The sequence below is a fragment of the Cricetulus griseus genome, chromosome 6, assembly GCF_003668045.3.
Source record: "Cricetulus griseus strain 17A/GY chromosome 6, alternate assembly CriGri-PICRH-1.0, whole genome shotgun sequence".
NCBI lineage: Eukaryota > Metazoa > Chordata > Mammalia > Rodentia > Cricetidae > Cricetulus > Cricetulus griseus.
In genome coordinates this window covers 41,063,079-41,090,467 of record NC_048599.1, presented here as the reverse complement: position 1 = coordinate 41,090,467, position 27,389 = coordinate 41,063,079, and positions in this window count along the sequence as shown.

Below are 27,389 nucleotides of genomic sequence, written 5' to 3'. Positions count from 1 at the left end.
GTCCAAGAATGTAATTAAGTGCTTTATATGCACATTAAGAAAAAATCCTACTGTATTTTCATTTTTATGTAACTCTGTGGGAAAGTTGGTTTTGAAGATATTGCTATAAATACTGCCAAACTCTTCATTACGAAGTTAATAACTTTTTTCATTGTACAGCCATTCTCTGGAAAACACCATTGATGATGGGTTCTTTTCATTATTATTTTTATATGTATTTACAGGTCAGTCCTTGTTAGTAATGGTTTGTGTGCATCTTAAATCCCGTAGCAGATTAGGGTTGCCAGACAAAATAGAGTATACATTTGCATTTTGATAAGTTATGGCTTTTTTGTGTAAATGTATTCCCCAAAGGTACAGGGCATACTTACACTAAAATTTCAGTCTTCGGTTTTAAAGTTCAGATTTATTTGAGTATCCCGTGTTTTTATTTGCTAAATCTGGCAACTTCAAGTGCCTAGATATCACAATTTATGCTGCTCTCCTTCCAGCTGTTGCCTGGCCTACATTAGGCTTATAATACCATAAAATCTTAACTCCTAAAACATCAGAAGAGAATAAAGTTTTTCATGTCAGTTTCAAAGCTGTTCAAATATATTTTTATATAGTATTCTTGGACCCTATTTTATAGAGCACAGGTTATACTTTGCAATACTGATGTGGCCCATTGACTACCTTATCAGTCATTCCATTTGTCTTTAGTCAAATAAATGGCATGGTTGTTGTTCAAAAGGATCAAGCCATATATAGGGAGACCTGTGATCTAGTTTTGCCTTCCATATGATCTCTGATTCTCAGTGTTATCATCTGTGACTGGAATTCACTGCATTCAAGGCAGACCATAGGAATTCTCCTGGTACTGGACACGTATGTGGCAGTACCTGTTTATAACATTCCCTTCATCTATAAATAAGTCAAAACACTGGGGATAGAGTAATTTGACTCCTTGGTAGCTATTTGACTATCTCTTTCTACCTGAACTTTATTTAGCCAAAATTCTATCAGTCTAACAGCCAGCTGGAATACCCTTATGCCAGCAGAAGTCATCTTGAACACTCCAAGGACTTCTTGAGACACTACATAAAAATCACAGATGGTTTCCTTGGCTTGGGCTGTTTGAAGCACTTTATATAGCCGACTTTTTTTCCATCACAAGTCTGGATGCCCCATGTCTACCTTTGTTGGAGAGGGATTTTTTTTTCATGATTAAGGAACTACTATGACCAGTGGTAAGGGTCGGAGATGTGACTGATCCAATACACTGAATTTAATGACTGTGATTGGTGATAAGGGCAAAAGATGTGAATAATTGTCCTTACCAAGTGGTTGTGATTGGACAAAGCTAACTACTGTGATTAGTTCAGATAAATGGCAGAAAATTCCAAAGCCTCCTACTCCTATACACACAGGTTTCTTATATTCATCTGAGGGAGTCAGGTAGGAAATTCTCTCCTGCATTACCTATACCAGTGCAACATTTGGTCAAAGGAAAACTTCTCTCGAGAGTGACCTTCATTGCTTACTTTCAGCACTTGGAACTCATCAGGAAACAGAAAGATCACAAGGACAACGAGATTGGCAATTATATGTGTGAAAGTCTTGAGCTGAAATGCTGCTGCTGAAGGCATTACATGGGTCAAATACTGCCCAGGACTGTCTGGGTCCACTGCTACTTGACTTCTGATTCTGAATTCCCACAACAGCCACTGACCAGTCATTACCAGTTGTCAGGTTGTGAGTTGCCCAACTTCTAGAAATCCTATCTGCCTGGCATCCCTACTGCAACCAACATCTGTGACTGATTGATCCAGATCTACCACTGCCCAGTTTGTGAAGCAAGGGAACATCTCTGGACAGCAAAAAAGGAAATGATGACAATCAGAAAGCAGAGGGGTGATTAAAAGTATAAGAAGCCAAAGAAGAGATGCCAAAGGCCTCATTACATAAGACCTACATAAAATCACTAACCCCAGTAGAGCCAAAGGTCCTCATATCCTAGGCCTACCTGAAGACTATAACACTTGGAGGCTGCTACATGCTTCTGTCTCCACATGCCTGCTGCTACTGCTAGCATCTGCCAAATACTGAAGAAACAGAAACTATCAGAGTTCATCATTTGACAGATTTCTCGCCTACTTATGAGTTCTTTCCAGATAAAGCAAAAAAAAAAAAAAAAGCCTTCAGCAAACCTATTGATGGCACATTAATGACCACAGATTTCCCCCTTCCTTGTATCTATGCCCTTTGACATATAAGGTGGTGGGGCTGATTGTTTCCTCCTTGATTCTGACTATAGTCACTTGGACTAGTATTAGCCAATAAGATGTTGAAAATCAACTCAGCTTGTGTGTTTCCATTTCTAATGACACAACTCTGCCTCTGCTGTGAGAACATGCCCTGGCTAGCGTGGAATGGAAGAATGAGGTGGAGAAGAACATTCAACTTCTGTGCATTCCTCTCTCTCACGTAGGAGAAGAAATAATCAGATTGACAGGTTTTTATTCCCCCATCAAGAATCCTTACTCATTATTTATGTATAGATATTGGCAATGGTTCAAGAAAACATATTTATGCATGTATGTGGCAGTCTTAACAAAATTCTGATCTGGCTCTAGAATTCTAAGCATACCAAAGACCTATAGGTCTATTTTTATGTTGTCTCATCCCTTTAAAATCTAAGAAAATAAAGAGAAGTAATGATACAAAAAGCAGAAAAGAATGAAGGACATGCACTGAATCCTACTTCATGGCAAGAGTTTTGTGACAACTGAGTTTGAGTACTGCAAGAGTACTTAGGTGTTTGGTATGTGGACATGGTCTTGGCCTAGGCTGAGAATGGGTACTACACTTATAAATTCCTTCAAACACTGTGATTTGCTCTGTGTGATCATGGATGAAAAGAACACAAGTGTGTCTCTGACCATGCTTGACCAAATGCAGAATCATCAGTTCAGGTGCCATGTTACCAACTGATAATAAAATAATTTACAGTGATTAATAATTAAATTATTTGTTTATTCCAGAATAACTAAACAATAGTGTCTTCTAGATCCTATGTAGTCGGTGTCTAATGACTCTTTTGTTTAGAAATAGTCATGTACTACTGTGAAGAAGAGAAGGAAAAGGGAGGGTTACAGATATTTTGGTACAGGCCTGAAGTTTTCATATTGCTTCATACACTCCTAAACAAGCAAATACACTCAACTGTTACTGAAGAGTGTAACTGTCCTCAAATCCTGCAAAGTATGGCAGGTAGGAATTTTTATCAGCCTTTGACAAAGTTCAGAGACTTGTGCCAATAAAAGGAATGTAACAATTTCACATTGCTAAACATTCCTAGTCTTAATGTCACCAAAACTCTGTAATGAAAGCAGATAAAATGGATGTGAATTTTCTTTAGTTTTTAACTTTGGAAGGAATTCCTAGTTATAATAGGTATGTGGGAAAAAATTATGTTGACAGCACAACAATCCGTGCACTTCCTAACATGACTAGTCATGTACTGTACTTCAGTGCAAACAATGAAGTTATTGTTCAGATGGGAAAACAAGTAATTTGTCAAAGGCGAAAAGGTGAAAATGTTCTATAACTTGATTTTGTTTTGTCAGACTGAAAGCTATTTTCTCATCATCTTAAAAGGTGCACTTAATAGACACATGTCTAAAGAGTTGGGTGTTTGCAAAAGTGAGGATTCCATTAAGTCTTCTCACCTTTTAAAAAAACTTAATTATTTATATTTTATGGCTCTACTTTCTCATTAAGTGAGAGAGGAAGGTAGCCAATTTCACCAGTGGATGTTTCGAAGTTGTAAGACCTGGAGGTTTCTGGCTGGACATCCTTAAAAGATGACAAACCAGTGTTGGAATGAATGAAGCTAGTGGGAAATGCACCTTATGGTTCAAAAAGGGAGTTTTAAAAGCCGGCTTCTTTGAAATCCCTCCTTTCTTTCTTGCTATCACAATTTGCTTTTATCACCTCTTTTATAGTGAGCTACAGAGTGGGGAAGAAAGAAGAGAGAAATCAATGCTGTGAGAGAGAAGAACAGTTGGATGACTCTGTGCTATTCCTCTTCCCGTGTTTCTGAAATCCACATACTTACTTAGTTCTACAGTTAGTGTTTGGATATTTTAAGCTGGAATTTGGAATATTCATTGATCTTCCAATAGATACTAGCCATTTAATATTTAGAATTGTAGTTCAATGTATTTTATATAATGTGATACTATACTATTCAGGTTAGTATTAATCTGGATACTCCCCTGCCTCAGTCTCCCCAGTAACTACAGGCCTGAACCACTACATGATGTTTAGAGAGTTAGAGACCTGAGGAGACACCTCAGTGAAGTATCTATCTCACAAACATGAGGACTTAGTTTTGATCTCCAGTATGTACATAAAAATCTGGGTGTGGTAGAGAGAAGCTTTAAACCTAGCACTGTGGAAACTGGAGAGTCCTTGAAGCTGTCTGGCCAGCTAGTCCTGATGAACTGGTGAACTCCATGTCAGTGAATATATCCCTTTCTCAAAAAAATGGGGAGAAATTGAGTCAGACATTCAACATTGACTTCTAGCCTCCATGGGCACATGCACGTGTATCTTGCACTTATATATACACATACATATACATGAATACATAATACAACATATTATACACACACACACACACACACACACACACACACATACTTCCTTTTTTGATTAAAATACACTTTAACTTGGGTTGATAGTTTCCTGAAATTTCTAAACTAAGGGCCTATTTTCTTTTCTTTTTGCTTGACTTTAAAGTGGAAAAAATAAATAAATGATAGTTCGTTGTTTCTCTAAGTATAATGGGAAGTAATGATTTGCATAGACTCCAGAAAGGAAACTCTTTGGACATGTACCTATGTATGCAAACACTGTTAATAAGCTTGTCTCCAACCTCCTGTTCTAGGTGTTCATCCTCCTATCCCAGCAGGATACAGTAAAACAGTTCAAAAGAAAGATTTCAACAAGTACTCAACTAGTAGGGATCAAATTTCTAGTCCCTTCTATTCTGTCTCAGAGGGGTCTGTGGGTGCCATGGTCAGACTGGATACTTCTTCCTACATTTGTTTATGGGTTCCTCCCAAGTATTTGGATCTCTCTGGTTTCCACTGAATGTCTGCGGCTGAGAACAACCATGTGAGCAAAAATAGTCCTGGGGCAAAACAAACTCAGACAGGCTGTAGTGAGCAGGGAGCTGCAGCCTGGAATATCTGCATCGTCATCAGTCAGTGTTAAAAGGAGGTCAGGGGATGTTTCTGGATTTGAGGCATAAGCAGGATATGGAATTTTGGAAGGCTTCATTCTATTGATATCCATGTGATTTGGGGGTTTTTACTCATAGCTCTTGCTGCTAACACTGAGTGCCAGAGTAAATAATCATGTTCAGGGAAGAAAAAAAAAAAAAAAACCTCTGGAGCTCATTTAAAGAAAACTGAAAGGAGAGAGTTTCCCTGCCAAACTGGGCTTCGTCTTTGAACCCACAATTGGGAGAGATGGAGACAGAGTCAGATGTGCTGTAGTCTGGTAGACAATTTACAAAGGAGGAGTAGCCATTTTGAATTTTATTCTTTGGTCTCAATTACTTATCCAATTACTGCCATATCATTTGGTGTTTGTTATGTGTTTCCCATGTAGTGCTATTACTTCATTTCCCCCGTGAAATACATGGGTGCCTACTAACCCTGACATTGGTTTATAGATGGGGAAACCGATATGTAATAGGCATGGTAGTTCATTATCTTGATTGCATTGGGAACCACACAGGGAATGCATATTTGGGTGTTTCTGTGAGGATGTTACTGGACAGGTTGCTTGAGGATAAACACTTATCCTGAATGCAGAGTACATTGTTCCACAGACTGAGGTATCAGACTAAATAAAAAGGAGAAAGTGAACTGACCATCAGCCTTTGCATCTCTGTGTCCTGACTGTGGACTGACTAGATGTGACCAGCTGCCTCATACTCTTGCTGCTATGCTTTCCCTGCCAAGATAGATTGCATGCTGGTGTTGGCTAGTTTTGTCAGTGACACAAGTCAGAATCATTTGGGAAGAGAGAACATCATTGAGAAAATATCCACACCAGACTGGTCCTTGGGTGAGCCTATGGTGCATTTTCTTGAGCAATTTTGTTGTGGAAGGACCCAGCTCACTGTGAGTGGGGCCATCCCTGGACTGGTGTCCTGGGTTCTCTATGAAATCAGGTTGAGCAATTCATGAGGAACAAGACAGTAAACGGCACTCTTCCATGGTCTCTACATCAGCTCTGCCTCCAGGGTCCTGCCCTGTTCCTAGCCTAACTTCTCTCATTAATGGAGCTGCAAGTTGTGAGCTGAAATAAGCATGAGTCCATTCCTAAGTTCTTTATTTTTATCCAACTTGATACTTGGATACATCTTTCTTTGTTGAGATTTGTCTTTTGTCCTCACAAGCTAGCTTCTTGTATAGGGCAAATTACTCCCCCATTGTATTAGTTACTTTCATAGAGACAATTTTGGAAGATCTCTATATCTATATTAGAGAACCAGTCAATGGAATGGTTTGTGGGCTATTATAGAATGTCAATCTTCTCTGTTAACAATATTACCTATTAGGACAGAAGACCTAATATATGACACCATGTTGATATTTCCAACTAAATTTGTTTTAATAACTTTTATTCATACATAACTTTTATTCATACTCAAGATGTCCATGGTTTGCAAAGGTACTTGTCTCTAAGCCTCCTGAGAAGAATTCTATGCCTGGGACTCACAGGGTGGAAGGATATCCTTGATTGCTATAAGTTGCCCTGTGACATCCACAGAAACGTGGTGGTACATGGGTCTTGTGCTGCTCATAAGCAAATTAAATCAAATTTACAATCATAAAAGCTTATTTTTAATAATGATAACAATTTATGAAATTAGCAACATGGCCAGAAGTAACAGAATAGTATTGAATTTCACAGTTTGCATATATAAAAAATAGGTATGTGTTTGAACTTAGTAATATCTTGTAAGTTAGACAATGGAATGGAGATTTAAGTAGAGAAAAGAGATGAAGGTCAGTGTGGTATTTATGTTTATTGACTCGGCCATCATCAAACAGGCCCAAATTTTGGTCTTGAGACTGCCTTTTGCCTGATGTACTTAAATTGCCTGTAAATGACCAGTCTCTTCACTATAAAGAGGAAATAATAGAAGACTATCCCAACCACTTATGAGGTTCATAATAGGCATTTTAGGAATTTTAAATAATTTTTACTTTTTTAGGTGTTTGATAAACACCTTTAACTTATTCTTAAAGGCATGGCACTCAAGAGATACTAACATTGCCAGCTTTAGCTTGGGGACACTTTCTGAATAAGGTACTTTAGTGTCTGATTCATCAGTAATGTAAGTTTTTCTAAGGACTATAGACTTAAATTTTTATACAGTTGGAACCATCCTACAGCTGTTTTGTGATTTCAAAATGAAAACATAGTTTTTAGCATCTTCCTTCTTTTTCAGTACACAAAACATATCACCCCAACTTCTACATCCTCCTTCCATGATGGAGCATATTTTGCCTTTTCTTTATACCACTAGTTGGAACTACCTGGGACCCAACACAAGTATTTCCTCCCAGGCCTAGACCTTCTATCCCTATGTAGACCCACTTGTCACTCAGCCTTACTGTGGCTATGCTGTAGCTTCTTTTCTCTCAGAATCTTTTGGAGAGTCAGCTACAGTCTATCTGTGCTGGCATTGTACTGAGAAGTTCTTATTTTCTAGTCGTATATGCATGTAAGTATTTCAACAATCCCTGGTATCAGAGTTTCTCTATATGTCTAATGCTTATTTTAGGTTTTCTTTGCTTTTTGCCCAAAGCACTCGTTCAGCCTAAGCTCTTTGAGATCTAGCCTCATTAGATCCATAGTCTCCACCTTGCTAAGAAATAGACATACAACATTTTCAATCTGAGGTTTGTGCTTTTATCTGCTGGAGATCTCAATAAGCAAGATGTTGTAAGTTAGTGGGTCTGGAAGGGTCCTGGAATTCTGTAGTTTCAACAAATTTGCATTGCTGGTGCTGCTTTGAGTTAAAAGGCTGCAGATGTCTGCAAGAGTCTCTCAGCTCCCCTCTCTGTCTTTTATCTTCAGTTTTTAAGCCATCCCTACTACCATAGCTGTTCCTAGAAACAACCCTGGTTGTTTAGCCTTAATGGCTCCTCATAGATTTTAGAAAAACTCCAAACATGTGTACCCAGTATTTAAGGTACCTTATTTAAAATCTGACTAGATACTTTCCCAAACTCCCTTGGACTTCTTGTCAGCATTAACTACCCCTCTCTGTGTAGAGTACCAGATTGTGCCTCTAGTCATCCTTTCATGCCTTTGCTTTCATGAATAATCGGTATTTGAGTATCCCTTGCTCTAAAGGATTCAACCCCAAAGTCCAGCCTGAGCATGGAACCCAGAGCACTTATTGTCAATTCTCACTAAATGCCAGAACATGTGACCTGTTTGGGACATTGTTTTGGTGTCTAATGCAGTGGTGTGTTGGCAATGGAATGTAATGTGTAGCTCATTTGAGGGTGGGGAAAGGAAGGTAGATATAAATTATTGAACTATCTATGCATATTCAAAATTGAGAGGAAACAAGATTCAGCTTCAGTGTTAACCCTTAAGAAATAAGCAACAAATATAGGACTATTGTTAGTCTTCCTTATTTGAAGGCAATATTACATCAAATTGTTTCTGTGAAGGACTCATGTGCTCTGTGCTCATAGCATGAATCTAAGAAAAATAAACTATAGTGTGTAAGTGTTAATGCCAGAGGCTATAGGGATACTGGTGTTGACACCTTTGTGGCTATATGGTGCTGTTTACACAAGAGTTTTAAATCCTTTCTCTTTGTATCTTCAATGAGTCCTTAGAGTCTATGTGCCGACTACAATCAGAGTAAATTACTGACTTAATAGTGGCTATAAAATTGAAACTTTCTAGGCAGTGGTAGCATGCATCTTTAATCCCAGCACTTGGGAGGTAGAGGCAGGCCAATCTCTGTGAATTCAAGGCCAGCCTGGTCTAAAGAGTGAGTTCTAGGACAGTCTCCAAAGCTACTGAGAAAGCCTGTCTCAAAAAAAAAAAAAAAAAAGAAAAGAAAAATTGAAACTCATAATTACATTAAAGCATTAGTTGTTTGCATTGGGCCTAGAAACTATATTAATAATTCTGAATCAATGAGTCACTGGTTTATAATCTTTCCTTCTGGTGAATTCACAATGACAGTAGCCACTATCTAGGAAAACAAGAATTAAATAAACACTGTGGATACATATGGGAAGCCAGAATCTTACAATTCAGCCTTTGGTATATGGACTTTTGTGACAAAGTAAATAGTGGTTCCCCAAATCCTGTTTCAATATCTGGTTCCATAGCTGGTTTGTGATCTTGACTGTTCATTTTATCTTTCTGGATGTCAGTTTCCTCAGGCATATGATAGAACTAGAGTAAATGTGTTCAACCAGAAACATGTATGAAAACCTACATGGTCAAAGGAAATGGGATAGAAACACAGATATTCCCTGATTTATGATGTAGTCATGACCTGATAAGCCCAACTTAAATTGAAAATTGATGAGTTAAAAAGTATTGAATACACCCAATATTCTCTAATGCTGTGCACTGTGACATATCAGTGGTATATTCTTGTGATTCTTGCATTGGTTGGGAAGTGTGGCTTGATGTCTGGTATCAGTATCACGTGAGTATTGGATTGCATTATACTAGCCCAGGAAAAATGAAAATCCAAATATGAGTCATGGTTTCTACAAAATACTTGTAGACTTTGTGCCATAGTAAGGCTGAAAATATCAGTCAATAATCCTTCAAAAGGGATCATTTTATATTTGTATGTGTCTATAAAGATACAAGCACTCATGATTTATGTGTGTATATGAGATAGCATGAAATAGAATCTTGTGATCCTCGTGTACTCCTTGTAGATGTCAAACTTCAGAAGTATTGTCAACTCAGAGGTATCTTTCTCATCATACACCTAAGGAATCCCACCACTCTGTCTCTTGCTTGATCTCATCCTGCTTACTTTCCTTCCTGGTCTTTCTCTTTTCTATCTATCTAGTTTTTCTTCTTTTCCTGTAAGACTTAAACTTCACACGATTAATACTGACTTGGCAGAGTATACATAAACCATGTCCTTGAATTTTATGCTATTTTTCTATATGAGGTCTCTTTGTCTATGTGTAAGTCCACTAGGTGAGCTGCTTGAGGCAAGATTGTGTGTGTGTGTGTGTGTGTGTGTGTGTGTGTGTGTGTGTGTGTGTGTTTTCTTTGTTGGTGGCAGAGCTATATGCTTCTTGGCCACAAAAGGGAATGGAAAAATAGAATTGTTACATTGTTTACATCTCTACATTGTAACCGGGACTCAAGTAAGAAAAGCTTTGACTTGATAATCTATTCTTGAATCACAGATGTAACTTTCCCTGTCCCTCACTGCATCCTCTAAGTTTTTATCTAGAGCATTGACTAAATATAGTCGACTCCTATGTGACCCTTTTCATATCCTGCTTTGATTTTCTTACCTTATACTATATTTAAGGATATTTATCAAATGCTACATGAAATCTTAAAAGAGTATAGTTAAATGACTTTATTAGAAATACAAAACACCACCAAATAAGAAACTGTTTATTGGTTGGTTTTAGTCATTCAGATGGGTGGAGTACCAATATGTGGTGCAATCGTGATACTTTGAATAAAACTGAACAGTCAGTTTTTGTGGATACAGTTACTTGCCACTTATTTTTTCACTTTTTTTTTCTGATTTGTGTGGAGATGATCTTGGAGAGAAAACCTCCCATAGAGATACAACGGATCAGTCTATTGCTATCAGACTTCTGTAAGAATCATCTGTAAACTTTAAAAAAACACACACATAACAAGACATTATGGCCAGGTTTTCTGCTTGTGAAGGTGTAGGGTCAAGCCACAATGATGTAGTACTTAAAAATCTTCCATTGACTGAATTGTAAAGATGTCAGGCTTGGGAATATCTATAGCATAAGACAAATATGAAATATTTATCCCAAAGATTTTGTGATTCTTTCAAGGGGCTATGGTTTTTGAATATTTACCCCTAAGCCTCAATTGTCTTAGCTTTTGAGAATATTTCTTCATTTTAGGCCTTTTTGTGTAAGCTAATAGATTTTTAGGGAACACAGAAACAGTGTATTAATTAAAAATCAACCATTAAATTGAACCAGAAATGCCAACAATCTATTTGCTGATTGCTGACAGATTGGAGTAATGGGATCTGAGCCAGTTCATATACTATATGTTGGACCAATGAGGAGTAAATGAGTTAGTTGATCATTAAATTTCTGTAACAGGCAGATGTATTCATGGAGTCTCTCAGAAAGTCTGGAAAACAAGGAGGCTGTGTGGTCTAGAAAAGGAGAGATCAAGACCTTGGATCTCCTCCCAGAACTTCTACTAACCACATGTGTGACCTTGGGCCAATCATTTAACCTTCTGAGGTTAGTTTTCATATCTGCAAATGCATGACTATGTTAATTATTCTCAGAGTCTGCTCTTAACTTAAAACTTTAATATAACATATGTGATTTCTTTACCATTCTAAAATATCTAAGGAGGCAATGTTTCCCCAGGAGCTGTGAGCCAGGACAAAAACTCTTCTGTTGGATTTCCTGTTGAATCTCATGGATCAAGATAGATCATCTGTATAGGTTCACAGCTGCTTCGCACTGTCATCTCTAAAAGGTTTCCTGCTAACATCAAGTAATGAATTTAAGTACTTCATACTTGATTATCAACATTCAGATCTGAAAGGTACTTTCAAGTTACCCAAAATAATGGATTACCCAATTCAACTGCATAAGCTGTTCTTTTCATTACTATTTAAACAATAATATGTGGAAGGGCACAGGCATTTTACATGCATTTTAATGGTTTTACATCCATGGCACTAGGGCCCAAATCAATAGCCAGAATATTATGAGTTTGAGATCTCAGCATATTTTCTTCCATTCTGTCTTCCCCTCCCTCAGTGATAAATGACTGTCCACATTAGTAATACTACATACTATTTATTTTTTGCTTTTTGTTTCTCTTCATTTAACCAGCATTATGTTTGAAATCCATTCATATGGTAATATTAGTGGAAACTGTTTAATCTTAGCTCTGCCCAGTAACCCACTGTACATGTATAGAATAATTTAATTCTGATTACCATTTGGATAGCTTCCAGTTTGGGGGCTCTTACAAGTAACACTTGTATGAACACACTGATCTGTGCCTTTTGCTGACTTGTATTTTGGACATATATTTCTAAGAGAGGAACTGTAAGATCATAAGGTACAACACACCATTCTTACTTCAAAATATGACTTCTTGTTTGGGTTGGGATCCTTAGGAGGACACAGCATTGCTTCATAGATCAGAATTTTATTATGGATTCATGCAGATATGACTGAACTACAAATTCATTCTCTGCTCAAGTCAGCTTCAGCTGGTATTGAAGAGTATTTTTGTTCACTGAACACTAATTCTTTAGTCACACACACACACACACACACACACACACACACACACACACACACACACAGAGAGAGAGAGAGAGAGAGAGAGAGAGAGAGAGAGAGAGAGAGAGAGAGAGAGAGAGACCCTCATTACCCTAAGTAGGAGCAACAGGATCTCAAATGTCAGGACAAGTTTGCAATGGAATGCTTCATAGAAAATAAAAAGTAAAATAAAAGAACACCATGTTCTCTTAATAGCCCATGTGAAGTTATCTGGTATTTAGTGTGGTGGGACTGTGCTTTGTTTTGAGTTTAACAGAGTATACAGATGAGTAGTCAAAACCTAGAGCAGGAGCCTCTCAGATGTTAATCACTGCCATTAATCCTGAGACTCAGTAAATAAAGAGCTCCATGGTTCTTTTCTTCCCAGGTCTTCCTGAGGATCCATTTTTAGGCCTCTCAGAAAATGACATGCTCATTATTTCCACCACATTTGGGTGGGGAAGTTTGGCCCAAAGTACAGTTTCAATGCCTTTGTGCTACTATTATTGGAGGTTTGTTTCTGCCAGAGGTCACGTCCACTTTATTAGCCAGTGGCTTGCTGGCTCTTCAGTGGATAGAGTCACTTTAGGCAATACATTGGGCTTAAATTAATAGAAGAACATTACAAGTCTGGTTAGGAATGGGTGGGTTTTGAAGAAAGTGAAAAATCTTTACTTGATATCCACAGAGTTAATTTTGGTCTCACAAGGACTATGGGAGTCACCAGCCTTTTCCTGAGGACTCATGAAAATATTCCATTCCCATTAATCACCAGGTCTCTGGTACCTTCTCTGATCCATGAATTGAGGGCACATATCTTACTGAGGCTGTTTTTTATGAGAGTGTGGTGGGGGCGGGCAAGGCAGGCTGGTAGAAGACACCAAACAACATATTGCTTTACTTGACCCTATGGAAGTTTTGGAATAGAAGTTGTGCTATTTTGGGAAACCCAGATTTTGTACACACTCTTTGTCCATATCATTCAGTCACTAGTTGTAGGCTGTTGGTGAACAATCTCCAAGGGGGAAAAGATGCCATTCAGATAAGTGTACTTATTCAGAAAAGTGGGACCTAAGAGCCAATTTCTGCAGTAGGGGAGGCAGTGAATGCTATCCAGTAAAAGAAATAATCACATTAGTTATTTCCTTTTAAATACTCTGGCCAGGTGGGGATAACAGAGCTGGTTACATACAAAGTGAGATTCTTTGATTTATCATAGGAGATGGGGATAAAGGGATCATTTATCAACAAGTCAGAAAATAACAAAAGATAATGTATGGTGGACCCTTCTGCTTGACAATAGGTTCATGGACAATACTACCCAAAACTGTGCACACAATCTTCTCCAAACCTTAGTCCAGAAATGCTCTGTGATCTTTGCTGACACGTAATATTTCTCCCTTCAGGTATGCAGCTGGAAATCTGCTAGGTCACATGAGATCTAGAAAAATACCTCCTTCCTTTCTAAAAAATGTATATTTGTTATAGTCAGCCCAGTTTGCCCTGTTTGATATTTATTGTCCGTCTTCTCTGTCTAGTGTTATGTGCAAGACAGACTATATGCATGTGTGTCAGTGTGTGTGTATTGAGGTACATTTGTGAAGTATAGATGCACATGATTATGTATGCATGTGAATACATGGGCATTTGGTACCCTGTTTTATCATGCTCTGCTTTAGTCCTTTAAGACAACATCTTTCACTGAACCTGGCACTATGCTGAAGGTAAGAAAGCCTTTATGATACATCCTACCTCTAGTCCTGGGGTTACACGTGGGAATGTGGCTACACACTGCTTTTTACATTAGTTCTGGGATCCAAACCCAAGCCCTGATGCTTACACAGTAAGCACTCTAATCTGCTGAGCCATCTCTCCAGTCCTCTTGGATAGATTTTGTTACCCTTGTAAATAGAGTATATGTATGTTAGGTAAGGATTATCTAGAAGCACCCCTGAGTTGGAGTGTGATTCCATGAACTATGAACAATGTGCAAAGAAACAGGGAAAGGGGCATTGTCTGGGGAGTATTTTCCATGGAAGTCATCAGTATTGATAACAGAGCATCATTCTACTTAGAGCAACTGAGATAATCTGTGACTCATATCTTGGAATTGTGCCTCCAAAAAGTAAAAAAGGTAGGAAGGACATTTTACCCCAGCTCTTGTCCATCATTAATGAGGAAGGAGGTCATCTGGGGATCAAGCTTTACCCTTATGATAGGTGAAGACTGGGTTTATTCCCCCTGCCTGAGAATGATAGCAATCAGAGATATGGATGCTGGATTAAGAACTCTTGTGACATAGGAACTGTAAGTGGTGAAAAGGTATGGCACTGACTATTTTTGCTTAAGCTTCATGAAATCCAAGATCACAAAAGCATAGTTTTCGATTACAGATCACAGTGAGCAGGCCTAATGTCTCTACATGTTTCAATGATCTATTGGTTGTTGTGGACTGAGAAGTGATAAAAACTAGAACGTGAAACATTTGTCACTGCATTTGTGCTGCACCAATTGGTAAAAATTGCTGTGTATACTAGATCCTACCTAGAAGTTTCTTGAGTTTGATGATTCCATGCTGTGTGTTAAATTCTTGAGCATATTCTATTTGGGAGATTTGGGAATTCTGCATAGTATAGAACACCTCCCACAATGACGGATTCTACACATCCCCTAGGGGTCATAGAGACTAGCGATCCTCACATGCTTCTATCTAATGGACTTTACAGTTCTTGGTCTGATGTTAAACATTTTTCCTGTAAAATAGGTTGACGTCCAAAAGAGGAGTAGTTTATGGGCTCCTTTCCTGAAATACAGTAATAGCAAATGTGCTTATTTTATAATATGGAGATACCACAGTTTAAGTTCACTCTTTGAATATTATCTTCCATTCTTTCCTGAATTTAATAAGCATGTTTGAGTATCTGTATTTCATGAACAGTTCTTATATGCTCATAATAAATCTTTGAACAAGCATATAACACCCCTTATCAGTTTATAGTTTAGCTAGAGAAATAATTCCACTCAATAAATGAAACAAACAAGAAATCAATTCAGTATTGGGGGCACTTATTTTGTGTTTCTTATTTTTATTGACTATTTCCACGTGATGTGGTGCTTTGGCTGTTGATCTTGGTTTATACTGCCTCCTTTTTGGAACAGAATTTCTTTTCTTCTCATTGCCTATTCCCTTCTGTTATCTCCCAACATAAAAAGACAAATATAAACAATTTTTGGAGAAACAGTCATGATATTTCATGTGTGTTATTTACTGGATTCTATATGCTTCAATGCACATAGGAACAAAGAACCAAAGGCCAATTATGACTTCTTAACAGTCTCTTCAAGGAAACATTTCTGAAATGCAATCACTGTTTATTTTCATTCTTTTTGGGGTAGGACAGAATCTAATGTTCATATGCAATGTAAAGGCTAAGATTACCTTTCTCCAGAATTCAGAGTATGGAATGCCTTCTTTTGCCTAATCATGTGTAAAAATAAGTCTTTACTTCAAGCCACCTGAGCCCTGCTTCCACGTGGGCTCTTTCTGCCAGGCCACCCAAATTCCACTCAAGTTCTGCCCGCTGCCACATTAAGGTCCCAAGTAACACACAGAGACTTATATTATGTACAAATGCTGCTTGGCCAATGACTAGGATTTCTAATCTGCTAGCTCAGTCTTAATTATCATAAATCTATATATTTTATAAGACTTATCTTATCGAGGATACATCCCGCTGGTGTCCTCTCTTACTGGAGGATCACATGGCGACTCCAGAGCAGAGACCAGGAGGAAGAGAATGGTGTCAGTGAGTGGGATGACCCCACACCCCAAGGTTCACAGAGGAAGAGGGGATCCTGCTGCCACAGCTGCCAGGTGCTGCATGCCGCCTTCCCGCGACTAGTCAAACAGCAGCAGAACCCGGGGAAGCTGGCAGTAGTGTTACAAACTTCCATGTAAACTTCACAAAAACTTAAAAAGGGATTTTGGAATCAAAAGAAAAGGGACAATCATGACTTCTTGTTAACAGCATTTTCTCGGGTGGTCTCTGTTTTGCTAGAGACAAGCAGAAACTCCTTTAAGAGTTTCCTTTAAGAGAGATTTCCTGACTCAGCCTAAGTGGAAAAAACTGTAGGGCTCTTTAAAAAGAAAAAAAAAGCCTGGCTAGCTCAATTGATAGAGCATGAGACTCTTAATCTCAGGGTCATGGGTTCATGCCCCACACAGCTGGCAGTGGCAATGACTACATCTCCAAGCTGCTTGATGGTAGCATAGACCAAGGCAGTGAGCACATCTCTCAGAGCTGATGGTAAACATACCTCTGTCATCTTGGAAATCAGAGGCTAAGAAAGCCACTGCTTTTAACTTTGGCAGTGTTGTTTAACAGTTAAAAGACCGTGTGGCCAGAAAAAGGTAAAGATAGATTCAGATGAAGAAAAACCTCTAAAGGTTTACACTGTGTCTAAAAATATAAGTAGGCTTCTGAGAGAAAAAGTAACAGGAGGAAATAGAGTAGCTGTGTGTGGTAGCACATGCCTTTAATCCCAGCACTGGGGGGTGGGGGAGCAAAGGCAAGCAGATCTCTGTGACTTCAAGGCCAGCCTAGTGTACAAAGTGAATTCAAGGGCAGCCAAAGTTACACAGAGAAATCCTGTCTCATAAAAGAGAAAAATAAAAATAATAGGAATAGAATAATAAAAAGCCACATAAAGATGGAAAATACACAGAGTCTGGATACTATATGCTATATTGTTGTCTTTAAATTGTTTGATTGCTGAGGAGAGAGTTACTGCTGCTAAAATACATTTGATTATAAGTGCTGCTGAATTAATCCAACTTACACATTTTCACAATGCTTTGACTTCAAAATTTAAGTCTAAGGACAAGCTACTTGGGAAAAAAGTTTTTGTTTGTGTTTCCACCAAAAATGAAAAGCTGTAATTTTCCTTCTAGACTAATATGGTTTGATCAAGCAAGACCCCCTGAAGCAGTGATCCAACTGATCCTATATCCAAAACAGCTGAGATGATGCAGCCATAGATAACTGTGGCCAGATTTCTGTGTTTTATCAGGATCCCCATGGTATGGACATAGCCCCCAACCAGCAGGAAGCAGTTTGGAATGAATGACATCCAAACTCCCAAATATTTTTTATAAATATTTGTTTTCATTTAAATGGGGTTGGTTATAAATGGTAATAATCAATCTCTTTTTAAAGGAAAAAGGGGGAATAGGATATAGGAATGAATACTTTGCATTGGCATGGATTTTCATTTATTGATACAACTTTAAGGTCAATTTTGTGATATGTATATCTCTCCTCTTGTTTGGGTATTGTGTTTATACAGATCTTTTAAAATGCAATGCATCATTAAATACAGATTATGTAGTCAGCTATAATATTCAAAATTTATAATTAGGTTAGTTATGTTTTCTAGATATACAGAGATATATTTGAGATGGATATTCTTCAAATCTTTCAAAGACCTACAGAAATATGACATTTAAATGGATTAGGGTTTTTCTTGACAGTGAGACACAACTGCTCATGGCACACCAGTTATGTTAGAAAGGAGGATGGGCACCGAAGAAACTCATTATGGCGTTTATTTTCAACATGGCAAGATTAGCCATTTGGGCAAGAAACTGCTCTCACCCAGACTGTTTGTTGCTACATAAACTGGACATGCAGGACCCACAAGAAAGTGACTGCTAAACTAACAAAACAAGACAGTACTGAAGGGTTCCTGCTGAAATGGAGATGTGTGCCAGACACACTGTGGCCTATAGGTTGAAGATGAATGCCCCAATGTTACAGAGGAACTTTGGCTGACTGTCCAGGCAATGAGATGTCTCTGTCAATTCTAGACTTTATATATTATCTTTCTGTGGTCTTTGATGGAGTTGAAGACAGATAGTTATGGCTATAGCTTTCTTCAGTTATTATAAAAGGTAAGTTACCCTTCTTTTTGTTTAGACAGAAAAGTGGAGATGATGGGGAATGTTGTTCTGTGTATAGTGTATCTTATTGGTTGGTTGTTGAATAAAGTGCTGTTGGCCAATGAGGAAGCAGATTAGGCAGGACTAGGAGTCAAGGGGGATTCTGGGAAATGTAATAAAAGGTAGTTTGTGATACAGGCAAGAAGTGACATATCTGGCAGACATATATACATATATATATATATATATATATATATATATATATATATATGTGTGTGTGTGTGTGTGTGTGTGTGTGTGTGTGTGTGTGTGTGTGTGTGTGTGTAAGGGCAAGAAGGAAGTTGTCCATTTTCTCTTGCTCTTCCTCCTGGTCTCTGCTTTGGAGTTGCCATGTGATCTGCCAGCAAGAGAGGGCACCAGCGGGAGGTGTCCTTAATTAAGATAAGTCTTATAAAATATATAGATTTATGATAATTAAGACTGAGCTAGCAGATTAGAAATCCTAGTCATTGGCCAAGCAGCATCTGTACATAATATAAGTCTCTGTGTGTTACTTGGGACCTTAATGTGGCAGCAGGCAGAACTTGAGTGGAACTTGGGAGACCTGGCAGAAGGCACCCATGTGGAAGCAGGGCTCAGGTGGCTTGGAGTAAAGACTTATTGTTACAATCATGTTCTCTCACTCTGATGAGATACTGCAGATCTCAGTCTCTTCTCTTGGGATCTCTGCCCAGACTAGTGATTTATTCATTCTTGTTTTTACCTGGTCTTATCTTCAACAGATAGACTGTACTTTCTCAAAACATAAGACATTTGGTATTCAAGAAATAAACAAAAACAGAGGAATATCCTCTCAATGGATAGCAAGAGTTATTTTGTGTGTGAGAAATTTTGTTTCCAATTCTTCAGACATATTTAGAACTAGGAACAAGTTTTATTGTATTTGCAATTCCTTAGAGTGCACTTTTATGACTTACATTAAACCTAAGTTACATCTACTTGTATTCTAAAAAACTTGGTTAGAGAAAGGTTTTTGCTTAAAAAATCATGTAAATCAGAATCATGTGAGTCAAATCCTTTATTCAATGGACAATAATGGTTTACTTCACAGAAAATTTAACTTATCTAGAAATAATTCTTCAAAAAACAATGTTCAACTGTTGTAATGTCAAGTTTTAAAACTGGACTTCTTATTTTAGCTTGAAATCAAACCAGATAACCCAACAAGGAGATCAGATTATTTTGCATATTTTAAAGTATTATACTTCATTTATACAGTTAATTGATCAAAATGTGTAACTCTGAAAAAATATTGTGTTTGTCATTTTCTTATTTTCTTGTGAATATTGAGATCTGAATTGCCAGTACAAAGTGAAAGAGTGTGGCCACCAAGGAGGCTCAAGGCACATGGACACTAAGGAAAACATCACTAGATATTCATTTCTGTTGACAGAATGATAGGTCCAGATTTGGGGATGGTGATGTGTTAGGTATGCCACATTTTTCCAGTTGACCTTGTCCACTGATGTCCTTAGCAATCGGACAGCTTAACGAGAGAAACTTGGTAGCTTTTTAGTTTATGCTTGAATTTAGAATCAGAAAATTCTGGGAGATTTTCTACCCTCCTTTCATTTTCATAAGAAGACCCAAAGAATACATTTAACAAACTCTTTTCCTGTCACTCCCCCTTCCATGAAACACCAAGAAGTGTGAAATTCTAAGATTATAGCAAATATAGTGGCAATTATTACTCCAATAAAAGTGTCACACTTTGAATGGCTATGTCTGCTCCTTTCTTCCTAAATATGACTATTTTAGTAGAGAGAGGAAGGAGGTAGGGAGGGCAGGGATGAGGAGAGCAGAGGACTGAGTCAGGGAAGGAATAGAGGAGGGCAAGAAAGGACTTGCCTTGATAGAGGGAGACAGACGTTTTGGAGTGAGGTCCAGCACAGGGGAAGTGTTAGGGGATCCACAGGGATGACCCCAACTAAGAATCTAGGCAGTGGTGGAGAGGCTGCATTTGATGCTCTTCCCCTATAATGAGATTGATGACTACCTTGGTTACGATTCTGAGAACCTTCATCCAGTAGCTGATCGAAGCAGAAACTGGCAACCAAAGCTAAACACTGCGCCATACTCCTGGAATCCAGTTGTGGAGAGGGAGGAGGGAGGAGGGATAAGCAAAGGAGCCAAGATGGTGCTGCAGAAGCCGACAGAAACAGTTTACCTGACCTAGTGAGAGCCTGGAGACCCTAGTTGTAAAACTGGGGAACCAGCACTGGACTGAACCAAGCCCTCAGAATGTGGGTGCCAACTAGGAGGCCCAGACAGTCTATGGGACCTCTAACAGGGGAGTCAGTGTTTATCCCTAGAGCACAAATGGACTTTTGGAGCCCATTTCCTATGGAGGGATACTATTGCAACCCAGATACAGGAAGGAGGGCCCTCCCCCTCCCCCAAATGATGTGATAAACTTTGATGGTCCACCGTAGAGGGTCTCACTATCCCTGGGAAGGTGGCGGGGATTGGGTTGGGGCGTGGTGGAGAGCATGGGAGGGGTGGGAGGGCAAGGGAATGGAGGGATGGATATGTAAATAAGAGTGCTTCTAAAATACAAAAAAAAAGGGCTGGAGGGATAGCTCAGCCGTTAAAGGCTAGGCTCACAACCAAAATACAAAAAAAAAAAAAAAACCCACAGAATTTAGAACATTAAGTAATTTAGGGTGATAAAGTTTTTCTGTTTATTTCTCCTACTGGTAAACTGATAATTGTAAAAAATGGGAAATTCTTACTTTGTCACATAACTTGTCATTCTTGATCTGTAAAATGAGAAAAAAAACTATCTTGATTAATTTCTAACACAATAGTTAAACAAAAATGAAAATTAATAGGTTATTTCATGAACGGTCTGTAACAGTATAATGCGCCTTCATTGGCAGAGCTATGTAGAGCAGGAAGACAGACTTGATGATGGTGGGGAAGCCAAAGGCTTGGTTCAGATGCCAGACTCGTTGTACCGCTAATAATTAATGCATTACCTGGCCAAAATGTTTCTTCTCTCAAACAAATGTCTTTTTTTTTTTTTTTTTTGCTGGGCATCAATGAAAATAAAATTGGTTTAATTTGACAAGTGTCAGAATAAGATTAAAGAAATGAGTAAAATCATGTTGTGTAACTCAATTACTTAATTATTCAGAATATTTTTGTTGGTTGTTACTTTTGCCATTGTCATTGTTGAGATACAAAGCAGTTAAGTCAATTTGGATCTCAACATTTGGAAGAGACATAGCAACCACTAGAGGAATGTAATTAGGACTGGTAAACATAATTAGGACCGTGGAGGAACTCTCTAAATTTTCCTAAAGAAACTCTACTAATGAGTTGATATTTATAAAAAAAAAATATTTCTTGTCAGGTGAAGAGTAGAAGAAAGGGTATGTGATAGGTAGGGTTTTAGTTGGAGGGGTGGTAGGGGAGGAAGGGAGGGAGAAGGGAACTGGGATTGTCATGTAAATCAATCTTGTTTCTAATTCAAATAAAAAATGATAAAAAATATTTCTTGAGTTTTTTGGATTTCACTGATGTAGTAATTGAATGGTTAAGTGAATGATTTCCACACACTGATTAAAAATGACTTTTCTTTGATTTAGGTTAGTGGCTTTTTTGTATTTATTCACCCTGGCTATCTAATATGTAGTTTGATGACACATCAGGCAGGATCAAATGAAAAAGAAAAACAATATCAACTCTTGTTGGGAACATTGAGCCACACAGATTCTTGAGTGTTGTTAGTTGAATAGAAATTGATGCAAATTCTCTGGAAATGGGAAGTGTTTTGTACAGATCCAATATACAAATTCTTTAGCAGCCAGTTATTCTACTAGGATTAAATGTGTTCTCATAAGTAGATACATAATACATTATTCAAGAGTGCATCTTTATTCACAATGGTAAAGGTGAGACTGTGCTGTAGCTTTTAATAATTTTGTTGGAAAAATGAACTTTGACACATTCACCTAAGGGAAATCTATGCAGAGAGGATGCTACCAAAGAGCTTGTTAGGTCCTTCTGCTCTATCAGAGAAGATGCCCTCTGATCTCTGTCCTTGCAGAGGTTTATCGGGCCTTTGCTTTTGACAGCACTGAGTGTTGGCAGGTGACATGATCTTTTGTTCCACAAGTGTCACCTCTCATGACTGCTAAAGAAGTCAAGATTCTTTCACTGTATTAGAAGTTGCTATTGCTGCTTCCAGTCAGACTTTGGTATTGAGATGTCTTAGACCTTTACAACAGCCAGTGTTACAGCTCATAGGCCTTGACGTTTGAGACCTTGGCTTTCTAGATGTGGAAGCTCTCAGGAATTCTTCCAGTGAGTCAGGACATGTAGTTTCATTTCTCTGGATCTTTACATCCTCTGATTTTCAACCTCTGGACTTCATCTACAGGTATAGCCACCTTGTTTCTTCCCCGATGATTCTCTTGAACTTCTCAGCTGTCTTTTCTTCATCCACTAAGATGATGACCACCTTGCTGCTTTTGCAGCTCAGCCTGCTAAGCTCTCAGCTGGGTATTTCCTTCATCTGTCTCCTAGCTGCCTGCATTGTTGCTTTTGTTGTTTTCTTGTCAACTGCTTGGTTGACTACAACTATCATTCTGTTGCATCTCCCATTACTCTGTTTCTTCTGTTGCTTCTTTCTGCATGTTACCTTCAGTACCCATGGTATTAAAGGGGGAGAAGACAAGCTTCTTTGGCTTACTGTTGCAACACCAGGGGAAGCTGCATGGGGAGTTGTCCCTAAGTGATCCTGAACAGTCTACTTACATATCAAGAGAAGGAGTACTTGCACCAACAGTAGAATGATGGCAAACAAAGGTTAGTCTCACACCACTCTTACCACTGTCGTTCCAGTTGACTAGACCTTAGAGAATTGCTTTCATCTGGCCTAGATGGAAATGATTGGTCTGAATATTGTTAGCCATGACTCGTGACAGCAAAATGTCTGACACAACTGTTTTGAATAGCATAGCCTAAGGCTGAACTTTTTGGGAGTTGAGGCAATCAGCAATAGTCATTGTGTAGTTTTCTCAAGGTGTCTGTGGTGTGGTGTAAACAGTTGGTGCTGACCTAACCCTAAAACAGCTGTTTATGGCATCCACACCAGAAAAGGAGTGCACAACAACATCCAATGAGGGTGTCAAGTGGTCCCATCCCTCAACATCTTTGCTTTTTACAAGAAAATGAGATGAAGTGTGTCAATGAGAACTCATTAGCAGCAACACAGTGACTTTAAGCAAATTTTAATAACATTTATGTCTCTCTGGTACTCCAGGGGAGATGGATCTCCTTCACCTGTCTCAATAAGATGGAATTAACTGCAGCTATACAAAACAACATTTGGTTAATTAAACAGGCATATTCAGTAGAAGTAGCTAAGTACTACCCTGTAGTCTTAGTTTATTAATCTTTAGTAGCAACAAGAGTTATAAGCCCTACATAAATGGTGATTGTTGCATACATCCTTCAGAGCACAGCAAATATGCCCTTCCTCAGGCCAAGGATAGTTCATAACTTGATGGGCTAATTCAAGAGCAACTGTTCAGCCAGGGCTGGTTGTATGGGCTTAAGAGGCTGAAACAGGAGAATTTGAAGTCCTGCTCAAATATCCTAGCCTGACACATTCTCAAAATCAAAAAGGGAAAAATGAGCTATGAATATAGCTTAGTAGTGGAGTCCTGGTCCAGCATGCTGGGGATCCTATGTTCAAGTTCTAGTATGTCGTTAAAAAGGAGAGTTTTTATGTTCTCTCATTTTCCATGTGATAAGCAAGTATTCTATTTGAAATGCCAAAGTAGATACAATTTCTCTGCTACTTAGGTGGAACAAAAGAGCGAGTTGACTCCAGCCTTGGGGCTGTGTTTTACAGAAGAAAATAATTTTGGACAAAAGGATCTCTGCTCCCTCCCAATAAAAATGGATGGAGGCATCATGCTGTCTCACAGTCCTAGCACTGCATTTCAGCCCATCTCACTGGCATCAGTGGTAGGGCTAAATACACTTCTCTATTGTCCCTTATTGTTATATAGGTTAAACACTGCACCACAAGACACCTTTAAGCTCTCAGGAAGTTCCTCAGCAAATTCCACCTGAAGCTTGACAGTATCACTAGTTCTGAGTTTGGTGAAGGGCCCACTGGTGTTGTGACCCATGAAACTTCTAGAACAAATAACTCTTAGGTAACCAAGGCACCTAGAACCTATCTCACTTAGGATTGTCCTCAAAATATTGAATGGTTTGATAAGTTTGTCTGTGTGTCAGAAAACATTCTAAGAAACTGAAAAACAATTTGTTCCCATAAGTGATTTTACAAAGAGCTATTTTAATCCAAAGATATAAAAGACAATCTTCAATGAATAGTAGCTAAAGACAAATTCTCCTTAAAAAGCAAAAAACTAACACTTTAGGATTATATGAGTCCTTAGAGACCATTTTCCCATTACCATCATTTTATAGATAATAAAATGAAAACTAAGAATTTTCTTCCCTTTCCCCTTCTCTCATTCTCTTCCCTCCTGCCTTTTTCTTTCCTTTCTTCTATTCTTTTTCATCTATATTTTATTCACTGTGTATTTTATTGTTCTTTGACATTTATGGGGTACAGTACTGACAATCTGACATGTGTGCAATGTGTTATGATCAAATCTGTATAATTAGCATCTTCATCTCCCTAAATACTTACCTTATACTTTGTCTTTGTTTTTAGTATTTTTTGTCTTGTATTCTGTATATCTTTTGTTGGTCTCAATCTTTGTAGCCAAAGGGCTGGAGAAAATATAGGGATTGAATATGGAAGCAAGACACAAATGTTTCTTCTATCATATTTTTAATCAGTATCTCTCTTAATTCATTCTATCCCCATTTTGTTTGTCATATCATATTTTTATCCTGGACACTTTTAACATGGTTTTATCTTTAAGAGACATAAATGTCTCTGTAGTTAGTGTTTTGACTTTTTATTGTTTGTTTGTTTGTTTTTGTTTTTTTTGTTTTGTTTTGTTTTGCGAGACATGGTTTCCCTGTGGCTTTGGAGGTTGTCCTGGAACTAGCTCTTGTAGACCAGGCTGGTCTCGAACTCACAGAGATCCACCTGCCTCTGCCTCCTGAATGCTGGGATTAAAGGCATGCACCACCAATGCCCCGCTGCGTTTTGGTTTTTTAGTTTTTAAAAGAAACAATCCAGAAAATTCCCAAATAAGCTAAAAAAAAAAGTCTAAGTACAAAACTGTTCTCATTTTCAAATGGCAGTATCGGCAGCCAGATTTCTTTTATCTTATGAACTATGTTTTAACAATAGATTTTAATGACAGCATATTACATCCAGTGTAACAGAGATCATAAAACTGGTAAACTTTTAAGAAATTGACACTCAATTTAGATTATCTTTCTCACTGATAAGCTAGTAGCATTAAGTTAAGTAACATTTTCAAATGTTCCAAGGCAAGACTATAATTTATATATATTGCTGGATGGCAAGAAAAAATGGAAATAGAAATAAATTTAATTTAAAGGTATAATTAAAACATAGTATGATATTTGACTTGATTGTGTGTCTGTGTGTGTCAAGTGCCAAAGTGGCTTGCTCTGGTCCACAAAGCACACAAGAGGAAGTCCTCTGCATTTTTTAACTGATTTGAGGAAAAATGAAATGTGAATCTGGCTGTCTAGTTTTTTACGCTGTCTCCATCTGGTGAGTTTGCAAATACCCCGTAAAAAGATCAGCGTGTGACTCTGTTCCTGTTGCTTTAGGGCATTAACTCCATGAGCACCATAATGTCTTGACCTACATGAATGAAGGGATGGTTTCAATTCTTTCCAAAGCTGTAGTTTGTGCAGCTGGGATACTCCTTCAGTTTTTTTTTTTTTTTTTTTTTAATAAAAGGAACTGAGCATAGTAAAAATAACATCAGATTCCTATCCATTTTGTCAAGCAAATGCAACTGCTTCCACAAGTGCTATAGAAAGCTACATGAAATGCATCTTGCTGTGCTAACATGATTGGCATTTGCATGATGCTTCTTAGATATTCATCATTTCTTATTTATGAAGGAGAGAGAAATTTTTCAATGAAATTTAAAAAGTTTTAAGAGTGAGGAGACTGGAGAGATGGTTCGGCCATTAAGAACTCTTTCAACCCTCTTGTAGTGGACCTGGGTTTGATTACCAACACCCATATCAGGGAGCTCCCAACTGCCTGTAACTCCAGTTCAGAAAAATCCAGAACCCTCTCCTGAACTCCTCAGGAACTTTCACACACATAATGCCCATACATACTCACTGCACACACATCCATGAAAAATGGAATCTTTTTAGATGCTAATAATAAAAAAGTTAATAATATTACTAATGATTTTCAGGAACAAACAGGAGGTATATCAATCCATTTAAAGGAGAAAATAAATGTCCAATTCCAGTTGAAAAGAGTAACGCTCCATGCCATTTAGCTGTAGAATATAATATCTACTCTGACCTGTCTCTGGTGGCACTCAGCTACTTGAGGATTCAATCATGAAATCAGCACTTGGAACAAAGTCGTTTGTTGTTTTAACTTCAGCACAGTGGCTGCACCTTAATCTACTGCTATTTCAGCCAGCAATTGCAACTCCGAGGTTAAGGGCCTACTTCTCTAGCAGTGGCCTGGCTGCTCAGGCTGCAACTTGGTGGGATTTCTGCTCCCCCAGGCCCTGGGACTTCTGCTACCACTAAAGGTGGCTTTAACCAAATCTCTATCATTCTGTTTATTAATAAAAGTCAACAGTCATAGCCTGGGTTGAAATCCTGCAAGCTCAGAGAGGCTGAGCAGCAAC